Raw genomic sequence first — 18,892 nt, 5'->3', positions numbered from 1 at the left:
GCTTCTATTGGTCCCCGTGCTGTAACAATCCATCCCTGGCCCTTTTTATACCCGTGGTGACACAAGGGATCATTAGATTGTTAGCCTGCATTGGGTCACAATGGATCCTTGCTTCTCTTAACCTCTGTGGTGTCACAATGCATCCCATGCCCTTTTAGGCCACTTGATGTCACAATGAATCATGTGATTCTTGGCCTCCATGGTGACATAATAGATCCTTGCTTCTATTGGTCCCCGTTCTGTAACAATCCATCCCTGGCCATTTTAGGCATCCTGGTGTCACAAGGAATCATTAGATTGTTAGCCTGCATTGGGTCACAATGGTTCCTTGCTTCTCTTAGCCCCTGTGGTGTCACAATGCATCCCATGCACTTTTAGGCCACTTGGTGTTACAATGAATCATTTGATTCTTGGCCTCTATTGTGTCATAATATTTCCTTGTTTTTATTGTGCCCCATGCTTTCACAATTCATCCCTGGCCCTATTACAACCCATGGTGTCACAATGGATCATTAGATTGTTAGCCTCCATTGGGTCACAATGGTTCCTTGCTTCTCTTAACCTCTGTGGTGTCACAATGCATTCCAAGACCTTTTAGGCCACTTGGTCTTACAATGAACCATTTGATTCTTGGCCTTCATGGTGTCGTAATGGTTCCTTGCTTCTATGGGTCCCCATGCTGTCAGAGTTCATCCGTGGTCCTTTTGCTCCCCCTGGTGACAAAAGGGATTCTTAGATTGTTAGCCTGCATTGGGTCACAATGGTTCCTTGCTTCTCTTAACCCCTGTGGTGTCATAATGCATCCCATGCCCTTTTAGGCCACTTGATGTCACAATGAATCATTTGATTTTTGGCCTCCATGGTGGCATAATTGTACCCGGTTTTAATTGGGCCCTATGCTTTCACAATTCATCCCTGGCCCTTTTAGGCCCATTGGTGTCACAAGGGACCATTAGATTGTTAGCCTCCATTGGGTAACAATGGTTCCTTGCTTCTCTTAACCTCTGTGGTGTCACAATGCATTCCATGCCATTTTAGGCCACTTGATGTCACAATGAATCATTTGATTCTTGGCCTCCATGGTGTCATAATTGTTCCTTGTTTCTATTGGGCCCCATGCTGTCACAATTCATCCCTGGTCCTTTTACGCCCCCTGGTGTCAAAAGGGATTCTTAGATTGTTAGCCGGCATTGTGTCACAATGGATCCTTGCTTCTCTTAACCCCTGTGGTGTCACAATGCATCCCATGCCCTTTTAGGCCACTTGATGTCACAATGAATCGTTTGATTCTTGGCCTCCAAGGTGACATAATATATCCTTGCTTCTATTGGTCCCCGTGCTGTAACAATCCATCCCTGGCCCTTTTTATACCCCCTGGTGCCACAAGGGATCATTAGATTGTTAGCCTGCATTGGGTCACAATGGTTCCTTGCTTCTCTTAACCTCTGTGGTGTCACAATGCATTCCAAGCCCTTTTAGGCCACTTGGTGTTACAATGAACCATTTGATTCTTGGCCTTCATGGTGTCATAATGGTTCCTTGCTTCTATAGGTACCCATGCTGTCAGAGTTCATCCGTGGTCCTTTTGCGCCCCCTGGTGTCAAAAGGGATTCTTAGATTGTAAGCCTGCCTTGGGTCACAATGGTTCCTTGCTTCTCTTAACCCCTGTGGTGTCGCAATGCCTCCCATGGCGTTTTAGGCCACTTGATGTTACAATGAATCATTTGATTCTTGGCCTCTATGGTGTAATAATATTTCCATGATTTTATTGTGCCCCATGCTTTCACATTTCATCCTTGGCCCGATTACAACCCCTGGTGCCACAAGAGATCATTAGATTATTAGCCTGCATTGGGTCACAATGGTTCCTTGCTTCTCTTAACCTCTGTGGTGTCACAATGCATTCCAAGACCTTTTAGGCCACTTGGTCTTACAATGAATCATTTGAGTCTTGGCCTCTATGGTGTCATAATATTTCCATGTTTTTATTGTGCCCCATGCTTTCACAATTCATCCCTGGCCCTATTACAACCCCTGGTGTCACAATGGATCATTAGATTGTTAGCCTGCATTGGGTCACAATGGTTCCTTTCTTCTCTTAACCTCTGTGGTGTCACAATGCATTCCAAGACCTTTTAGGCCACTTGGTCTTACAATGAACCATTTGATACATGGCCTACATGGTGTCATAATGGTTCCTTGCTTCTATAGGTCCCCATGCTGTCAGAGTTCATCCGTGTTCCTTTTGCGCCCCCTGGTGTCAAAAGGGATTCTTAGATTGTTAGCCTCCATTGGGTCACAATGGATCTTTGCTTCTCTTAACCCCTGTGGTGTCACAATGCATCCCATGCCCTTTTAGGCCACTTGATGTCACAATGAATCATTTCATTCTTGGCCTCCAAGGTGACATAATAGATCCTTGCTTCTATTGGTCCCCGTGCTGTAACAATCCATCCCTGGCCCTTTTTATACCCCCTGGTGCCACAAGGGATCATTAGATTGTTAGCCTGCATTGGGTCACAATGGTTCCTTGCTTCTCTTAACCTCTGTCGTGTCACAATGCATTCCAAGACCTTTTAGGCCACTTGGTCTTACAATGAACCATTTGATTCTTGGCCTTCATGGTGTCATAATGGTTCCTTGCTTCTATAGGTCCCCATGCTGTCAGAGTTCATCCGTGGTCCTTTTGCGCCCCCTGGTGTCAAAAGGGATTCTTAGATTGTAAGCCTGCCTTGGGTCACAATGGATCCTTGCTTCTCTTAACCCCTGTGGTGTCGCAATGCCTCCCATGGCGTTTTAGGCCACTTGATGTTACAATGAATCATTTGATTCTTGGCCTCTATGGTGTCATAATATTTCCATGATTTTATTGTGCCCCATGCTTTCACATTTCATCCTTGGCCCTATTACAACCCCTGGTGCCACAAGAGATCATTAGATTATTAGCCTGCATTGGGTCACAATGGTTCCTTGCTTCTCTTAACCTCTGTGGTGTCACAATGCATTCCAAGACCTTTTAGGCCACTTGGTCTTACAATGAATCATTTGAGTCTTGGCCTCTATGGTGTCATAATATTTCCATGTTTTTATTGTGCCCCATGCTTTCACAATTCATCCCTGGCCCTATTACAACCCCTGGTGTCACAAGGGATCATTAGATTGTTAGCCTGCATTGGGTCACAATGGTTCCTTTCTTCTCTTAACCTCTGTGGTGTCACAATGCATTCCAAGACCTTTTAGGCCACTTGGTCTTACAATGAACCATTTGATACATGGCCTACATGGTGTCATAATGGTTCCTTGCTTCTATAGGTCCCCATGCTGTCAGAGTTCATCCGTGTTCCTTTTGCGCCCCCTGGTGTCAAAAGGGATTCTTAGATTGTTAGCCTCCATTGGGTCACAATGGATCTTTGCTTCTCTTAACCCCTGTGGTGTCACAATGCATCCCATGCCCTTTTAGGCCACTTGATGTCACAATGAATCATTTCATTCTTGGCCTCCAAGGTGACATAATAGATCCTTGCTTCTATTGGTCCCCGTGCTGTAACAATCCATCCCTGGCCCTTTTTATACCCCCTGGTGCCACAAGGGATCATTAGATTGTTAGCCTGCATTGGGTCACAATGGTTCCTTGCTTCTCTTAACCTCTGTCGTGTCACAATGCATTCCAAGACCTTTTAGGCCACTTGGTCTTACAATGAACCATTTGATTCTTGGCCTTCATGGTGTCATAATGGTTCCTTGCTTCTATAGGTCCCCATGCTGTCAGAGTTCATCCGTGGTCCTTTTGCGCCCCCTGGTGTCAAAAGGGATTCTTAGATTGTTAGCCTGCATTGGGTCACAATGGTTCCTTGCTTCTCTTAACCCCTGTGGTGTCACAATGCATCCCATGCCCTTTTAGGCCACTTGGTGTTACAATGAATCATTTGATTCTTGGCCTCTATGGTGTCATAATGGTTCCTTGTTTTTATTGTGCCCCCTGCTTTCACAATTCATCCCTGGACCTATTACAACCCCTGGTGTCACAATGGATCATTAGATTGTTAGCCTGCATTGGGTCACAATGGATCCTTGCTTCTCTTAACCTCTGTGGTGTCACAATGCTTTCCAAGCCCTTTTACGCCACTTGGTCTTACAGTGAAACATTTGATTCTTGGCCTTCATGGTGTCATAATGCTTCCTTGCTTCTATAGGTCCCCATGCTGTCAGAGTTCATCCGTGGTCCTTTTTCGCCCCCTGGTGTCAAAATGGATTCTTAGATTGTTAGCCTGCCTTGGGTCACAATGGTTCCTTGCTTCTCTTAACCCCTGTGGTGTCACAATGCATCCCATGCCCTTTTAGGCCACTTGATGTCACAATGAATCATTTGATTTTTGGCCTCCCTGGTGGCATAATTGTACCCGGTTTTAATTGGGCCCCATGCTTTCACAATTCATCCCTGGCCCTTTTAGGCCCATTGGTGTCACAAGGGACCATTAGATTGTTAGCCTGCATTGGGTAACAATGGTTCCTTGCTTCTCTTAACCTCTGTGGTGTCACAATGCATTCCATGCCATTTTAGGCCACTTGATGTCACAATGAATCATTTGATTCTTGGCCTCCATGGTGACATAATAGATCCTTGCTTCTATTGGTCCCCGTGCTGTAACAATCCATCCCTGGCCCTTTTTATACCCGTGGTGACACAAGGGATCATTAGATTGTTAGCCTGCATTGGGTCACAATGGATCCTTGCTTCTCTTAACCTCTGTGGTGTCACAATGCATCCCATGCCCTTTTAGGCCACTTGATGTCACAATGAATCATGTGATTCTTGGCCTCCATGGTGACATAATAGATCCTTGCTTCTATTGGTCCCCGTTCTGTAACAATCCATCCCTGGCCATTTTAGGCATCCTGGTGTCACAAGGAATCATTAGATTGTTAGCCTGCATTGGGTCACAATGGTTCCTTGCTTCTCTTAGCCCCTGTGGTGTCACAATGCATCCCATGCCCTTTTAGGCCACTTGGTGTTACAATGAATCATTTGATTCTTGGCCTCTATTGTGTCATAATATTTCCTTGTTTTTATTGTGCCCCATGCTTTCACAATTCATCCCTGGCCCTATTACAACCCATGGTGTCACAATGGATCATTAGATTGTTAGCCTCCATTGGGTCACAATGGTTCCTTGCTTCTCTTAACCTCTGTGGTGTCACAATGCATTCCAAGACCTTTTAGGCCACTTGGTCTTACAATGAACCATTTGATTCTTGGCCTTCATGGTGTCGTAATGGTTCCTTGCTTCTATGGGTCCCCATGCTGTCAGAGTTCATCCGTGGTCCTTTTGCTCCCCCTGGTGACAAAAGGGATTCTTAGATTGTTAGCCTGCATTGGGTCACAATGGTTCCTTGCTTCTCTTAACCCCTGTGGTGTCATAATGCATCCCATGCCCTTTTAGGCCACTTGATGTCACAATGAATCATTTGATTTTTGGCCTCCATGGTGGCATAATTGTACCAGGTTTTAATTGGGCCCCATGCTTTCAGAATTCATCCCTGGCCCTTTTAGGCACATTGGTGTCACAAGGGACCATTAGATTGTTAGCCTGCATTGGGTCACAATGGATCCTTGCTTGTCTTAGCCCCTGTGGTGTCACAATGCATCCCATGCCCTTTTAGGCCACTGGGTGTTACAATGAATCATTTGAGTCTTAGCCTCTATTGCGTCATAATATTTCCATGTTTTTATTGTGCCCCATGCTTTCACAATTCATCCCTGGCCCTATTACAACCCCTGGTGTCACAATGGATCATTAGATTGTTAGCCGGCATTGCGTCACAATGGATCCTTGCTTCTCTTAACCCCTGTGGTGTCACAATGCATCCCATGCCCTTTTAGGCCACTTGATGTCACAATGAATCGTTTGATTCTTGGCCTCCAAGGTGACATAATATATCCTTGCTTCTATTGGTCCCCGTGCTGTAACAATCCATCCCTGGCCCTTTTTATACCCCCTGGTGCCACAAGGGATCATTAGATTGTTAGCCTGCATTGGGTCACAATGGTTCCTTGCTTCTCTTAACCTCTGTGGTGTCACAATGCATTCCAAGACCTTTTAGGCCACTTGGTCTTACAATGAACCATTTGATTCTTGGCCTTCATGGTGTCATAATGGTTCCTTGCTTCTATAGGTCCCCATGCTGTCAGAGTTCATCCGTGGTCCTTTTGCGCCCCCTGGTGTCAAAAGGGATTCTTAGATTGTTAGCCTGCATTGGGTCACAATGGTTCCTTGCTTCTCTTAACCCCTGTGGTGTCACAATGCATCCCATGCCCTTTTAGGCCACTTGGTGTTACAATGAATCATTTGATTCTTGGCCTCTATGGTGTCATAATGGTTCCTTGTTTTTATTGTGCCCCCTGCTTTCACAATTCATCCCTGGACCTATTACAACCCCTGGTGTCACAATGGATCATTAGATTGTTAGCCTGCATTGGGTCACAATGGATCCTTGCTTCTCTTAACCTCTGTGGTGTCACAATGCATTCCAAGCCCTTTTACGCCACTTGGTCTTACAGTGAAACATTTGATTCTTGGCCTTCATGGTGTCATAATGCTTCCTTGCTTCTATAGGTCCCCATGCTGTCAGAGTTCATCCGTGGTCCTTTTTCGCCCCCTGGTGTCAAAATGGATTCTTAGATTGTTAGCCTGCCTTGGGTCACAATGGTTCCTTGCTTCTCTTAACCCCTGTGGTGTCACAATGCATCCCATGCCCTTTTAGGCCACTTGATGTCACAATGAATCATTTGATTTTTGGCCTCCCTGGTGGCATAATTGTACCCGGTTTTAATTGGGCCCCATGCTTTCACAATTCATCCCTGGCCCTTTTAGGCCCATTGGTGTCACAAGGGACCATTAGATTGTTAGCCTGCATTGGGTAACAATGGTTCCTTGCTTCTCTTAACCTCTGTGGTGTCACAATGCATTCCATGCCATTTTAGGCCACTTGATGTCACAATGAATCATTTGATTCTTGGCCTCCATGGTGACATAATAGATCCTTGCTTCTATTGGTCCCCGTGCTGTAACAATCCATCCCTGGCCCTTTTTATACCCGTGGTGACACAAGGGATCATTAGATTGTTAGCCTGCATTGGGTCACAATGGATCCTTGCTTCTCTTAACCTCTGTGGTGTCACAATGCATCCCATGCCCTTTTAGGCCACTTGATGTCACAATGAATCATGTGATTCTTGGCCTCCATGGTGACATAATAGATCCTTGCTTCTATTGGTCCCCGTTCTGTAACAATCCATCCCTGGCCATTTTAGGCATCCTGGTGTCACAAGGAATCATTAGATTGTTAGCCTGCATTGGGTCACAATGGTTCCTTGCTTCTCTTAGCCCCTGTGGTGTCACAATGCATCCCATGCCCTTTTAGGCCACTTGGTGTTACAATGAATCATTTGATTCTTGGCCTCTATTGTGTCATAATATTTCCTTGTTTTTATTGTGCCCCATGCTTTCACAATTCATCCCTGGCCCTATTACAACCCATGGTGTCACAATGGATCATTAGATTGTTAGCCTCCATTGGGTCACAATGGTTCCTTGCTTCTCTTAACCTCTGTGGTGTCACAATGCATTCCAAGACCTTTTAGGCCACTTGGTCTTACAATGAACCATTTGATTCTTGGCCTTCATGGTGTCGTAATGGTTCCTTGCTTCTATGGGTCCCCATGCTGTCAGAGTTCATCCGTGGTCCTTTTGCTCCCCCTGGTGACAAAAGGGATTCTTAGATTGTTAGCCTGCATTGGGTCACAATGGTTCCTTGCTTCTCTTAACCCCTGTGGTGTCATAATGCATCCCATGCCCTTTTAGGCCACTTGATGTCACAATGAATCATTTGATTTTTGGCCTCCATGGTGGCATAATTGTACCAGGTTTTAATTGGGCCCCATGCTTTCAGAATTCATCCCTGGCCCTTTTAGGCACATTGGTGTCACAAGGGACCATTAGATTGTTAGCCTGCATTGGGTCACAATGGATCCTTGCTTGTCTTAGCCCCTGTGGTGTCACAATGCATCCCATGCCCTTTTAGGCCACTGGGTGTTACAATGAATCATTTGAGTCTTAGCCTCTATTGCGTCATAATATTTCCATGTTTTTATTGTGCCCCATGCTTTCACAATTCATCCCTGGCCCTATTACAACCCCTGGTGTCACAATGGATCATTAGATTGTTAGCCGGCATTGCGTCACAATGGATCCTTGCTTCTCTTAACCCCTGTGGTGTCACAATGCATCCCATGCCCTTTTAGGCCACTTGATGTCACAATGAATCGTTTGATTCTTGGCCTCCAAGGTGACATAATATATCCTTGCTTCTATTGGTCCCCGTGCTGTAACAATCCATCCCTGGCCCTTTTTATACCCCCTGGTGCCACAAGGGATCATTAGATTGTTAGCCTGCATTGGGTCACAATGGTTCCTTGCTTCTCTTAACCTCTGTGGTGTCACAATGCATTCCAAGACCTTTTAGGCCACTTGGTCTTACAATGAAACATTTGATTCTTGGCCTTCATGGTGTCATAATGGTTCCTTGCTTCTATAGGTACCCATGCTGTCAGAGTTCATCCGTGGTCCTTTTGCGCCCCCTGGTGTCAAAAGGGATTCTTAGATTGTAAGCCTGCCTTGGGTCACAATGGTTCCTTGCTTCTCTTAACCCCTGTGGTGTCGCAATGCCTCCCATGGTGTTTTAGGCCACTTGATGTTACAATGAATCATTTGATTCTTGGCCTCTATGGTGTCATAATATTTCCATGATTTTATTGTGCCCCATGCTTTCACATTTCATCCTTGGCCCTATTACAACCCCTGGTGCCACAAGAGATCATTAGATTATTAGCCTGCATTGGGTCACAATGGTTCCTTGCTTCTCTTAACCTCTGTGGTGTCACAATGCATTCCAAGACCTTTTAGGCCACTTGGTCTTACAATGAATCATTTGAGTCTTGGCCTCTATGGTGTCATAATATTTCCATGTTTTTATTGTGCCCCATGCTTTCACAATTCATCCCTGGCCCTATTACAACCCCTGGTGTCACAAGGGATCATTAGATTGTTAGCCTGCATTGGGTCACAATGGTTCCTTTCTTCTCTTAACCTCTGTGGTGTCACAATGCATTCCAAGACCTTTTAGGCCACTTGGTCTTACAATGAACCATTTGATACATGGCCTACATGGTGTCATAATGGTTCCTTGCTTCTATAGGTCCCCATGCTGTCAGAGTTCATCCGTGTTCCTTTTGCGCCCCCTGGTGTCAAAAGGGATTCTTAGATTGTTAGCCTCCATTGGGTCACAATGGATCTTTGCTTCTCTTAACCCCTGTGGTGTCACAATGCATCCCATGCCCTTTTAGGCCACTTGATGTCACAATGAATCATTTCATTCTTGGCCTCCAAGGTGACATAATAGATCCTTGCTTCTATTGGTCCCCGTGCTGTAACAATCCATCCCTGGCCCTTTTTATACCCCCTGGTGCCAAAAGGGATCATTAGATTGTTAGCCTGCATTGGGTCACAATGGTTCCTTGCTTCTCTTAACCTCTGTCGTGTCACAATGCATTCCAAGACCTTTTAGGCCACTTGGTCTTACAGTGAACCATTTGATTCTTGGTCTTCATGGTGTCATAATGGTTCCTTGCTTCTATAGGTCCCCATGCTGTCAGAGTTCATCCGTGGTCCTTTTGCGCCCCCTGGTGTCAAAAGGGATTCTTAGATTGTTAGCCTGCATGGGGTCACAATGTTTCCTGGCTTCTCTTAGCCCCTGTGGTGTCACAATGCATCCCATGCCCTTTTAGGCCACTTGGTGTTACAATGAATCATTTGAGTCTTGGCCTCTATGGTGTCATAATATTTTCATGATTTTATTGTGCCCCATGCTTTCACAATTCATCCCTGGCCCTATTACAACCCCTGGTGTCACAATGGATCATTAGATTGTTAGCCTGCATTGGGTCACAATGGTTCCTTGCTTCTCTTAACCTCTGTGGTGTCACAATGCATTCCAAGCCCTTTTAGGCCACTTGGTCTTACAATGAACCATTTGATTCTTGGCCTCCATGGTGTCATAATGGTTCCTTGCTTCTATAGGTCCCCATGCTGTCAGAGTTCATCCGTGGTCCTTTTAAGCCCCCTGGTGTCAAAAGGGATTCTTAGATTGTTAACCTGCCTTGGGTCACTATGGTTCCTTGCTTCTCTTAACCCCTGTGGTGTCACAATGCATCCCATGCCCTTTTAGGCCACTTGATGTCACAATGAATCATTTCATTTTTGGCCTCCATGGTGGCATAATTGTACCAGGTTTTAATTGGGCCCCATGCTTTCAGAATTCATCCCTGGCCCTTTTAGGCCCATTGGTGTCACAAGGGACCATTAGATTGTTAGCCTCCATTGGGTAACAATGGTTCCTTGCTTCTCTTAACCTCTGTGGTGTCACAATGCATCCCATGCCCTTTTAGGCGACTTGGTGTTACAATGAATCATTTGATTCTTGGCCTCTATGGTGTCATAATATTTCCTTGTTTTTATTGTGCCCCATGCTTTCACAATTCATCCCTGGCCCTATTACAACCCCTGGTGTCGCAAGGGATCATTAGATTGTTAGCCGGCATTGGGTCACAATGGTTCCTTGCTTCTCTTAACCCCTGTGGTGTCACAATGCATCCCATGCCCTTTTAGGCCACTTGATGTCACAATGAATCGTTTGATTCTTGGCCTCCAAGGTGACATAATATATCCTTGCTTCTATTGGTCCCCGTGCTGTAACAATCCATCCCTGGCCCTTTTTATACCCCCTGGTGCCACAAGGGATCATTAGATTGTTAGCCTGCATTGGGTCACAATGATTCCTTGCTTCTCTTAACCTCTGTGGTGTCACAATGCATTCCAAGCCCTTTTAGGCCACTTGGTGTTACAATGAACCTTTTGATTCTTGGCCTTCATGGTGTCATAATGGTTCCTTGCTTCTATAGGTACCCATGCTGTCAGAGTTCATCCGTGGTCCTTTTGCGCCCCCTGGTGTCAAAAGGGATTCTTAGATTGTAAGCCTGCCTTGGGTCACAATGGTTCCTTGCTTCTCTTAACCCCTGTGGTGTCGCAATGCCTCCCATGCCGTTTTAGGCCACTTCATGTTACAATGAATCATTTGATTCTTGGCCTCTATGGTGTCATAATATTTCCATGATTTTATTGTGCCCCATGCTTTCACATTTCATCCCTGGCCCTATTACAACCCCTGGTGCCACAAGAGATCATTAGATTATTAGCCTGCATTGGGTCACAATGGTTCCTTGCTTCTCTTAACCTCTGTGGTGTCACAATGCATTCCAAGACCTTTTAGGCCACTTGGTCTTACAATGAATCATTTGAGTCTTGGCCTCTATGGTGTCATAATATTTCCATGTTTTTATTGTGCCCCATGCTTTCACAATTCATCCCTGGCCCTATTACAACCCCTGGTGTCACAATGGATCATTAGATTGTTAGCCTGCATTGGGTCACAATGGTTCCTTGCTTCTCTTAACCTCTGTGGTGTCACAATGCATTCCAAGACCTTTTAGGCCACTTGGTCTTACAATGAACCATTTGATTCTTGGCCTACATGGTGTCATAATGGTTCCTTGCTTCTATAGGTCCCCATGCTGTCAGAGTTCATCCGTGTTCCTTTTGCGCCCCCTGGTGTCAAAAGGGATTCTTAGATTGTTAGCCTCCATTGGGTCACAATGGATCTTTGCTTCTCTTAACCCCTGTGGTGTCACAATGCATCCCATGCCCTTTTAGGCCACTTGATGTCACAATGAATCATTTCATTCTTGGCCTCCAAGGTGACATAATAGATCCTTGCTTCTATTGGTCCCCGTGCTGTAACAATCCATCCCTGGCCCTTTTTATACCCCCTGGTGCCACAAGGGATCATTAGATTGTTAGCCTGCATTGGGTCACAATGGTTCCTTGCTTCTCTTAACCCCTGTGGTGTCACAATGCATCCCATGCCATTTTAGGCCACTTGGTGTTACAATGAATCATTTGATTCTTGGCCTCTATGGTGTCATAATGGTTCCTTGTTTTTATTGTGCCCCATGCTTTCACAATTCATCCCTGGACCTATTACAACCCCTGGTGTCACAATGGATCATTAGATTGTTAGCCTGCATTGGGTCACAATGGTTCCTTGCTTCTCTTAACCTCTGTGGTGTCACAATGCATTCCAAGCCCTTTTACGCCACTTGGTCTTACAGTGAAACATTTGATTCTTGGCCTTCATGGTGTCATAATGCTTCCTTGCTTCTATAGGTCCCCATGCTGTCAGAGTTCATCCGTGGTCCTTTTTCTCCCCCTGGTGTCAAAATGGATTCTTAGATTGTTAGCCTGCCTTGGGTCACAATGGTTCCTTGCTTCTCTTAACCCCTGTGGTGTCACAATGCATCCCATGCCCTTTTAGGCCACTTGATGTCACAATGAATCATTTGATTTTTGGCCTCCATGGTGGCATAATTGTACCCGGTTTTAATTGGGCCCCATGCTTTCACAATTCATCCCTGGCCCTTTTAGGCCCATTGGTGTCACAAGGGACCATTAGATTGTTAGCCTGCATTGGGTAACAATGGTTCCTTGCTTCTCTTAACCTCTGTGGTGTCACAATGCATTCCATGCCATTTTAGGCCACTTGATGTCACAATGAATCATTTGATTCTTGGCCTCCATGGTGACATAATAGATCCTTGCTTCTATTGGTCCCCGTGCTGTAACAATCCATCCCTGGCCCTTTTTATACCCGTGGTGACACAAGGGATCATTAGATTGTTAGCCTGCATTGGGTCACAATGGATCCTTGCTTCTCTTAACCTCTGTGGTGTCACAATGCATCCCATGCCCTTTTAGGCCACTTGATGTCACAATGAATCATGTGATTCTTGGCCTCCATGGTGACATAATAGATCCTTGCTTCTATTGGTCCCCGTTCTGTAACAATCCATCCCTGGCCATTTTAGGCATCCTGGTGTCACAAGGAATCATTAGATTGTTAGCCTGCATTGGGTCACAATGGTTCCTTGCTTCTCTTAGCCCCTGTGGTGTCACAATGCATCCCATGCCCTTTTAGGCCACTTGGTGTTACAATGAATCATTTGATTCTTGGCCTCTATGGTGTCATAATATTTCCTTGTTTTTATTGTGCCCCATGCTTTCACAATTCATCCCTGGCCCTATTACAACCCATGGTGTCACAATGGATCATTAGATTGTTAGCCTCCATTGGGTCACAATGGTTCCTTGCTTCTCTTAACCTCTGTGGTGTCACAATGCATTCCAAGACCTTTTAGGCCACTTGGTCTTACAATGAACCATTTGATTCTTGGCCTTCATGGTGTCGTAATGGTTCCTTGCTTCTATGGGTCCCCATGCTGTCAGAGTTCATCCGTGGTCCTTTTGCTCCCCCTGGTGACAAAAGGGATTCTTAGATTGTTAGCCTGCATTGGGTCACAATGGTTCCTTGCTTCTCTTAACCCCTGTGGTGTCATAATGCATCCCATGCCCTTTTAGGCCACTTGATGTCACAATGAATCATTTGATTTTTGGCCTCCATGGTGGCATAATTGTACCAGGTTTTAATTGGGCCCCATGCTTTCAGAATTCATCCCTGGCCCTTTTAGGCACATTGGTGTCACAAGGGACCATTAGATTGTTAGCCTGCATTGGGTCACAATGGATCCTTGCTTGTCTTAGCCCCTGTGGTGTCACAATGCATCCCATGCCCTTTTAGGCCACTGGGTGTTACAATGAATCATTTGAGTCTTAGCCTCTATTGCGTCATAATATTTCCATGTTTTTATTGTGCCCCATGCTTTCACAATTCATCCCTGGCCCTATTACAACCCCTGGTGTCACAATGGATCATTAGATTGTTAGCCGGCATTGTGTCACAATGGATCCTTGCTTCTCTTAACCCCTGTGGTGTCACAATGCATCCCATGCCCTTTTAGGCCACTTGATGTCACAATGAATCGTTTGATTCTTGGCCTCCAAGGTGACATAATATATCCTTGCTTCTATTGGTCCCCGTGCTGTAACAATCCATCCCTGGCCCTTTTTATACCCCCTGGTGCCACAAGGGATCATTAGATTGTTAGCCTGCATTGGGTCACAATGATTCCTTGCTTCTCTTAACCTCTGTGATGTCACAATGCATTCCAAGCCCTTTTAGGCCACTTGGTGTTACAATGAACCTTTTGATTCTTGGCCTTCATGGTGTCATAATGGTTCCTTGCTTCTATAGGTACCCATGCTGTCAGAGTTCATCCGTGGTCCTTTTGCGCCCCCTGGTGTCAAAAGGGATTCTTAGATTGTAAGCCTGCCTTGGGTCACAATGGTTCCTTGCTTCTCTTAACCCCTGTGGTGTCGCAATGCCTCCCATGGCGTTTTAGGCCACTTGATGTTACAATGAATCATTTGATTCTTGGCCTCTATGGTGTCATAATATTTCCATGATTTTATTGTGCCCCATGCTTTCACATTTCATCCCTGGCCCTATTACAACCCCTGGTGCCACAAGAGATCATTAGATTATTAGCCTGCATTGGGTCACAATGGTTCCTTGCTTCTCTTAACCTCTGTGGTGTCACAATGCATTCCAAGACCTTTTAGGCCACTTGGTCTTACAATGAATCATTTGAGTCTTGGCCTCTATGGTGTCATAATATTTCCATGTTTTTATTGTGCCCCATGCTTTCACAATTCATCCCTGGCCCTATTACAACCCCTGGTGTCACAATGGATCATTAGATTGTTAGCCTGCATTGGGTCACAATGGTTCCTTGCTTCTCTTAACCTCTGTGGTGTCACAATGCATTCCAAGACCTTTTAGGCCACTTGGTCTTACAATGAACCATTTGATTCTTGGCCTACATGGTGTCATAATGGTTCCTTGCTTCTATAGGTCCCCATGCTGTCAGAGTTCATCCGTGTTCCTTTTGCGCCCCCTGGTGTCAAAAGGGATTCTTAGATTGTTAGCCTCCATTGGGTCACAATGGATCTTTGCTTCTCTTAACCCCTGTGGTGTCACAATGCATCCCATGCCCTTTTAGGCCACTTGATGTCACAATGAATCATTTCATTCTTGGCCTCCAAGGTGACATAATAGATCCTTGCTTCTATTGGTCCCCGTGCTGTAACAATCCATCCCTGGCCCTTTTTATACCCCCTGGTGTCAAAAGGGATTCTTAGATTGTTAGCCTGCCTTGGGTCACAATGGTTCCTTGCTTCTCTTAACCCCTGTGGTGTCACAATGCATCCCATGCCCTTTTAGGCCACTTGGTGTTACAATGAATCATTTGATTCTTGGCCTCTATGGTGTCATAATGGTTCCTTGTTTTTAATGTGCCCCCTGCTTTCACAATTCATCCCTGGACCTATTACAACCCCTGGTGTCACAATGGATCATTAGATTGTTAGCCTGCATTGGGTCACAATGGATCCTTGCTTCTCTTAACCTCTGTGGTGTCACAATGCATTCCAAGCCCTTTTACGCCACTTGGTCTTACAGTGAAACATTTGATTCTTGGCCTTCATGGTGTCATAATGCTTCCTTGCTTCTATAGGTCCCCATGCTCTCAGAGTTCATCCGTGGTCCTTTTTCGCCCCCTGGTGTCAAAATGGATTCTTAGATTGTTAGCCTGCCTTGGGTCACAATGGTTCCTTGCTTCTCTTAACCCCTGTGGTGTCACAATGCATCCCATGCCCTTTTAGGCCACTTGATGTCACAATGAATCATTTGATTTTTGGCCTCCATGGTGGCATAATTGTACCCGGTTTTAATTGGGCCCCATGCTTTCACAATTCATCCCTGGCCCTTTTAGGCCCATTGGTGTCACAAGGGACCATTAGATTGTTAGCCTGCATTGGGTCACAATGGTTCCTTGCTTCTCTTAACCTCTGTGGTGTCACAATGCATTCCAAGCCCTTTTAGGCCACTTGGTCTTACAATGAACCATTTGATTCTTGGCCTCCATGGTGACATAATAGATCCTTGCTTCTATTGGTCCCCGTGCTGTAACAATCCATCCCTGGCCCTTTTTATACCAGTGGTGACACAAGGGATCATTAGATTGTTAGCCTGCATTGGGTCACAATGGATCCTTGCTTCTCTTAACCCCTGTGGTGTCACAATGCATCCCATGCCCTTTTAGGCCACTTGATGTCACAATGAATCATGTGATTCTTGGCCTCCATGGTGACATAATAGATCCTTGCTTCTATTGGTCCCCGTTCTGTAACAATCCATCCCTGGCCATTTTAGGCATCCTGGTGTCACAAGGAATCATTAGATTTTTAGCCTGCATTGGGTCACAATGGTTCCTTGCTTCTCTTAGCCCCTGTGGTGTCACAATGCATCCCATGCCCTTTTAGGCCACTTGGTGTTACAATGAATCATTTGAGTCTTGGCCTCTATTGCGTCATAATATTTCCATGTTTTTATTGTGCCCCATGCTTTCACAATTCATCCCTGGCCCTATTACAACCCCTGGTGTCACAATGGATCATTAGATTGTTAGCCTGCATTGGGTCACAATGGATCCTTGCTTGTCTTAGCCCCTGTGGTGTCACAATGCATCCCATGCCCTTTTAGGCCACTGGGTGTTACAATGAATTATTTGAGTCTTGGCCTCTATTGCGTCATAATATTTCCATGTTTTTATTGTGCCCCATGCTTTCACAATTCATCCCTGGCCCTATTACAACCCCTGGTGTCACAATGGATCATTAGATTGTTAGCCTGCATTGGGTCACAATGGTTCCTTGCTTCTCTTAACCTCTGTGGTGTCACAATGCATTCCAAGACCTTTTAGGCCACTTGGTCTTACAATGAACCATTTGATTCTTGGCCTCCATGGTGTCATAATGGTTCCTTGCTTCTATAGGTCCCCATGCTGTCAGAGTTCATCCGTGGTCCTTTTGTGCCCCTTGGTGTCAAAAGGGATTCTTAGATGGTTAGCCTGCATTGGGTCACAATGGTTCCTTGCGTCTCTTAACCCCTGTGGTGTCACAATGCATCCCATGCCCTTTTAGGCCACTTGGTGTTACAATGAATCATTTGAGTCTTGGCCTCTATGGTGTCATAATATTTCCATGTTTTTATTGTGCCCCATGCTTTCACAATTCATCCCTGGTCCTATTAAAACCCCTGGTGTCACAATGGATTATTAGATTGTTAGCCTGCCTTGGGTCACAATGGTTCCTTGCTTCCCTTAACCTCTGTCGTGTAACAATGCATCCCATGCACTTTTAGGCCACTTGATGTCACAATGAATCATTTGATTTTTGGCCTCCATGGTGGCATAATTGTACCAGGTTTTAATTGGGCCCCATGCTTTCACAATTCATCCCTGGCCCTTTTAGACCCATTGGCGTCACAAGGGACCATTAGATTGTTAGCCACCTTTGGGTCACAATGGATCCTTGCTTCTCTTAACCCCTGTGGTGTCACAATGCATCCCATGCCCTTTTAGGCCACTTGATGTCACAATGAATCATTTGATTCTTGGTCTCCATGGTGACATAATAGATCCTTGCTTCTATAGGTCCCCGTGCTGTAACAATCCATCCATGGCCCTTTTTATAACCCCTGGTGCCACAAGGGATCATTAGATTGTTAGCCTGCATTGGGTCACAATGGTTCCTTGCTTCTCTTAACCCCTGTGGTGTCACAATGCATCCCATGCCCTTTTAGGCCACTTGATATCACAATGAATCATTTGATTCTTGGCCTCCATGGTGGCATAATAGATCCTTGCTTCTATTGGTCGCCGTGCTGTAACAATCCAGCCCTGGCACTTTTTATACCCCCTGGTGCCACAAGGGATCATTAGATTGTTAGCCTGCATTGGGTCACAATGGTTCCTTGCTTCTCTTAACCTCTGTGGTGTCACAATGCATCCCATGCCCTTTTAGGCCACTTGGTGTTACAGTGAATCATTTGAGTCTTGGCCTCTATTGTGTCATAATATTTCCATGATTTTATTGTGCCCCATGCTTTCACAATTCATCCCTGGCCCTATTACAACTCCTGGTGTCACAATGGATCATTAGATTGTTAGCCTGCATTGGGTCACAATGGTTCCTTGCTTCTCTTAACCTCTGTGGTGTCACAATGCATTCCAAGCCCTTTTAGGCCACTTGGTCTGACAGTGAACCATTTGATTCTTGGCCTTCATGGTGTCATAATGGTTCCTTGCTTCTATTGGGCCCCATGCTGTCACAGTTCATCCGTGGTCCTTTTGCGCCCCCTGGTGTCAAAAGGGATTCTTAGATTGTTAGCCTGCATTGGGTCACAATGGACCATGCTTCTCTTAACCCCTGTGGTGTCACAATGCATCCCATGCCCTTTTAGGCCACTTGATGTCACAATGAATCATTTGATTCTTGGCCTCCATGGTGGCATAATTGTACCCGGTTTTAATTGGGCCCCATGCATTCACAATTCATCCCTGGCCATTTTAGGCCCATTGGTGTCGCAAGGGATCATTAGATTGTTAGCCTCCATTGGGTAACAATGGTTCCTTGCTTCTCTTAGCCCCTGTGGTGTCACAATGCATCCCATGCCCTTTTAGGCCACTTGGTGTTACAATGAATCATTTGAGTCTTGGCCTCTATGGTGTCATAATATTTCCATGTTTTTATTGTGCCCCATGCTTTCACAATTCATCCCTGGCCCTATTACAACCCCTGGTGTCACAATGGATCATTAGATTGTTAGCCTGCATTGGGTCACAATGGTTCCTTGCTTCTCTTAACCCCTGTGGTGTCACAATGCATCCCATGCCTTTTTGGGCCACTTGATGTCACAATGAATC

This window comes from Cinclus cinclus, chromosome 19 (genome assembly GCF_963662255.1).
Source record: "Cinclus cinclus chromosome 19, bCinCin1.1, whole genome shotgun sequence".
Taxonomy (NCBI): Eukaryota; Metazoa; Chordata; class Aves; order Passeriformes; family Cinclidae; genus Cinclus; species Cinclus cinclus.
The sequence above is the reverse complement of the archived record's forward strand: the minus strand, read 5'-3'. Positions refer to the sequence as shown.